We start from the raw sequence: 4885 nt of genomic DNA, 5'->3' as shown, positions 1-4885 counted from the left end.
AAAGATGTTAAAGGATAAAGAAAAACAATATAATTTATCAATTCTTCAATAAACAGCTAAATTTGAGGGCCTTTACAAGACTGGGAAATGATATTTTCCAGAATAAATCCCATCTTCCTTGTATATGCTTTTGTATTCTGACCACCCATGTTACAAAAGCATTTTTATGACTCAACTACATTAAGTAGGATAAAATGTTTATATTGTAATGTAGTTGGGAAGTTATTTTTCTTATTTTGTGAAAGCATTTAATTTGCACAGCCTCCAGACAAACAAAGGTAAGGGTTAAATCCCACAAGAGTACTTTGTCACTGTCCACACAGAACAGAGAATACAGCCCAGGGCTGACTCATTGTATGCTGAAGACCTGTCTGGTGGATCACAAAAATGCCAGACAGAAGGAGCCATTCAAATATACTGTGTACTCCCTTTGTGTTCAGAGAATCAGAAAACATCCGCTGACTGACAAAGGTCACCTCTGGATTAATGACTGGTAGGTTTAATTTATGCAAATGTATAAAATTTCAATCTGTGTGCTTTACACATTAGATTAATAGTACCCATTTCAGGGAGTTTTGTAAACCCTGAGAAACTAAAACACCTTGGTGTGAAGGAATCAATTACTTTGGTTTAAAAACTGTGTCCATGTTTGCAGATAATAAATTACAGAAGGGGTATTGAAGAAGCCCTTACATATTATTTTTATTTTCTCTCAAATCTTAGGGTTTAAATATAAGAAAGTATTTTAATTGAATTGTTATTTTATCAAGTTAGCAAAAGTGCCTGCATTATTCTCCATGAAGTTGCGTGACCAAGAGAAGAGTCAAATATAGAATGTATGATAGTCACTTACTAGTTTGGCACGACTGCTCCCAGCCACAACATCTGAGCCTCCTTCTTTTAGATTTGGAGATTTTAAACCTTGGGTCTTTCTATACCCACTTCAAACTTAAGGCTCATGGAATGTAGAAATGCAAGAAAGCAGGGAAAAAAAAAAGACTCATAATCCTACACACTTACAGGCAGCTATTATTAACATTTGGAGTATTCTTTTCTTTCTTTAAAAATATTTTCCTCTATTCTTTTGATTTTCATGTTGTCCCTTATTTTCCAATGAAAATGTCACTCTATACATTTGATAATTGGCTTGTTCTACTTGTTGTTTGCACTTTAGAGTAATGTCAGATATCAGAGTGCTCCTCTGGCTAAATTCTGTCCTGTAATGAATAAAGAGACTTAAAAAATTGTGCCTAGATTTTAGATTTTTAAAAAATGATAACTCAGAGTAATTTGTAAAATAAATATTCTGCTATAAAATTTTATTACTCCAAATTAGGGTAATATTCCTTATTTATTTCTCAAGAGGAAAACGAAAATTTGGGAAAGAAAAAGAAACAAACTGAGGAAAGATTCCCTTCCCCCACCCCCTTAATTAGTAGAGTTCCTTTGGGAAGGAATCCACGTTTTGAGTAAAGGAATTAGGAAAGGACAGCCAATGGTTTCCAACTCATTGAAATTGGTGCTTAAGAGAAGACTAGCGTTCAACTTCTCGCTAGTTTTCATTTGTATATAAAAATAAAGTTGTGAATTAAACCTTAAATCATTGAACAAGAATCTACCACACTGGCTTTAATGTCACATATATTGCTCAATGGCAACTTGTTTCTATTTTTCTTGGTCCTAGCATATTCTTAGATAAATGTAAATATCTTTCAGAGTAGTTGTGTTAGTTTCATTCCTATTAAAAGAAAATCTTTTACCCTGATCTTATCAGAATACGTTGTTCATATAGTGATGATGGAGAAATCAAGAGTGCTTTGGTGGGGTGTGTGTGTGTGTGTGTGTGTGTGTGTGTGTGTGTGTGTGACAAATTCAGACTTAACTGAATTGCAGGCTTCCTTCTCTGACCAAAGCTCTTCAGCCATTTGCTTCTATGGAATTTACATAGGAAAAGTTAATTTGTAAATGAGAGAAATTTTAAATTATATGGTGCTTATCATTATTTAGGACTAATGTAGGTCGCTAGAGATGCAAGAAGAAACGGAGCCAATATTATTTCTATTATTTTAGGGGACATGGAGGAGGCATAGCTAAGACCTTGTGCAGAAGGGAAAGTTTTCTTATTACTCTCCCCACGTAGCTTCTCGCCCTGGGGCATGTTAAAGTTAGATATTAAACAAAGATCTAGCTTTCAAGGTGTTTTTATACTGATGTCCTTATTACTTTTTCAATGTTTTCATGGGTTGTACTTAAACATATAGATCTGTGATTTCTCCTTTAAAAGACTTGTCCAGTAAGTATAATTGAGGAAAGCATTTTGAAATAGACTTGTCAACAAACATAGACCACAAACATCAACTTTAAAAGACAACACAACAAATAACTATACCTCTCAACTATCTAAAATGCTTAATAACGCTACCTGCAGTTATTTTGTCATCAGGTAAGCAGAGCAGCTCAGCTCCTAAAGACATTAGTATTTCATGATTTAGATTAATCCAAATAAATTTAGTCATCTGCCGGCCTGGCCCGGTGGCTCAGGCAGTTAGAGCTCCCTGCTCCTAACTCCGAAGGCTGCCGGTTTGATTCCCACATGGGCCAGTGGGCTCTCAACCACAAGGTTGCAGATTCAACTCCCACAAGGGATGGTGGGCTGTGCCCCCTGCAACTAGAAAATGGCAACTGGGCCTGGAGCTGAGCTGCGCCCTCCACAACTAAGACTGAAAGGACAACAATTTGACTTGGAAAAAAAAAGGCCTGGAAGTACACACTGTTCCCCAATAAAGTCCTGTTCCCCTTCCCCAATAAAATCTTTTAAAAGAAAAAAATTTAGTCATCTGTCAATGGTTTTATTTCCAAAACTTTTCCATTTGATCTAATGGGCTATAACTATCAATCTAGAAGTACCTAGTTATCCAATGGTAGTGGTCAAGCTAAAGAATAGAAACAAATTGCTTTGCTTTTGCCAAGCCCTTCTCATTCTCTCTGCCATCAAATCAAATTATCCTTTCAAGGAAGACTTCCGTGCCCCACAAATACTCTTTAAACAGCAGCACTTTTCAGCCTTGGAATGTGGATGGTAATATATCTTATGACTTTCTCCCAAAAGGCTAATGCCTGTACCTTTCTATTCCATATTTTTATTTCCAGTGGAAATCCAGTCAGGGATTTCAGTACTACAGGGTCTTCAGCTCCTCCAAACCATCTGTGGCAACGGTCCCAGTTGGACACCACATTCACTTAACTGCTGGGGCATACATGCATGTAGTGTAGAAAATGTTTTACTGATGTCATTTACAGTGACATCTTGTGTGTGTAGCAGGAAACATCATCTGCATATTTCACATGGGAATGGAATTTGCCTTTCTAAAAGAATGTGGGTAACATCTCCTCATGCATTTCTTTTTTCTTTTCTCCTGTCTCTTTTCTTTATTTTAATTTTTAGATATCCCAATTATTTCAATAAAGACAGTATAATGTAGTAGGTAAGAGCCATATAATCTGGTATCAGAAAGATTGGGTGCAACACTTAGCCCTACCACATGTTAACTGGGTGCTCTTAGATTTCTTCTCTAAGAGTAAGCAGGGATAAAGTCTAATAAGAAAGGGGTGTAGAATAAATTAGTAGGCAGGTGGACCACTCAGTGTAGGGCCTAGTGAGTGAAATGCTAGCTTTTACTATTAATGGCAATCCTACTTGATTTGAAATTTCATTCAAATTGAGACAACAGTGGCTGGTGAACGACATACTGTGAAACGCCTTCTTGCGAGACATCCAGTTTCTTTTATTCTTTTTCTTTTTTTTTTAAAGTGAAAAAATTTTATATTTAGAATTAGCCAGTTGGACTCAGTTTAGAGGATCCCAATTTTGTTGGCAACATCCAAAGCATCACAGTCAGGAGCCAGTTGAACATATGCCCTCTTCTCTCCATCAGGCCTGATGAGGGTGTTGACCGTGGTCACGTCAAGGTCACAGAGCCTCTTCTCAGCCTGTTTGATCTGGTGCTTGGTGGCCTTGACATCCACAATGAACACACGTGTATTGTTGTCTTCTATCTTCTTCACGGCTGACTCGGTAGTTGGGGGGAACTTCATGATGGAATAGAGATCAAGCTTATTTCTCCTGGGGGCGCTCTTCCAAGGATATTTGGGCTGCCTCAGAGTTGAAGTGCCTTGGGCTATTGGAAGGTGGTTGACAGGCAGGTATTTTTATTTTTGTGGTTGTGGACGCCTTTCAGCACTGCTTTCTTTGCCTTCAAAGCCTTTGCTTTGGCTTCTGCTTTGGGAGGGGCAGGGGCTTCTTTCTTTGCTTTCAGCACCATCTTTGTGAAATCAGTTTCTTTAATTCTTGATAACACCACCCATTAATTCCATTTCCTGCTGCCTGCATCATCTGTCCAAGTATGGGGTGAGTGAGGAGCAACAGAAGGTTTGACAAACAAACAGAGGAAGGAACAAAACAGACATTTTTGTTTGTTTGTTTGTATAAAACAGAGACATTTTAATTTGGTGGCAGAAACTGGGGGAAAAGGGCCTCTCACACTGAACTGAGGAATGTTAGGTTTTTTGTGATTCCTCAGGTCCTTCACAGTCTTAGTACTTGGACTGCAAATATCTAATGATTTTCTTTGCAGAGCTCTGACTTCAGTCTACCAGAAATATAGTGTGTTGAAGCAAGTGATGTCTCTTTGAACCTCGGCAGCGTGATTTCCTCTTCCTCAATCCTGCTATCTGAATCGCCCAGGTTCTGCCCTTCCTTTCCATAGTGATGGGTGTCAACATCTGCCTTCTTCACTGAGCAGGGATTTGACTCCACCACAGCAAATAGCACCTCAGTTCCTACATTTCCTTCAGCCCTTCTCTTTCAGATTGCCCTCCCTAAGGG

The 4885-nt window shown here is 38.2% G+C and overlaps 1 pseudogene; it reads right to left on the bottom strand.

The window, feature by feature from the left end:
• Positions 1-3852: 3852 nt before the first annotated feature.
• LOC117038356 (60S ribosomal protein L23a-like) lies at positions 3853-4322 on the bottom strand (annotated as a pseudogene).
• Between the last annotated feature and the right edge of the window lie 563 nt (positions 4323-4885).

Source organism: Rhinolophus ferrumequinum, chromosome 18 (assembly GCF_004115265.2).
Source record: "Rhinolophus ferrumequinum isolate MPI-CBG mRhiFer1 chromosome 18, mRhiFer1_v1.p, whole genome shotgun sequence".
NCBI lineage: Eukaryota > Metazoa > Chordata > Mammalia > Chiroptera > Rhinolophidae > Rhinolophus > Rhinolophus ferrumequinum.
Note: the sequence above shows the minus strand (reverse complement) of the source record. Positions and strands in the feature narration are given on the sequence as shown.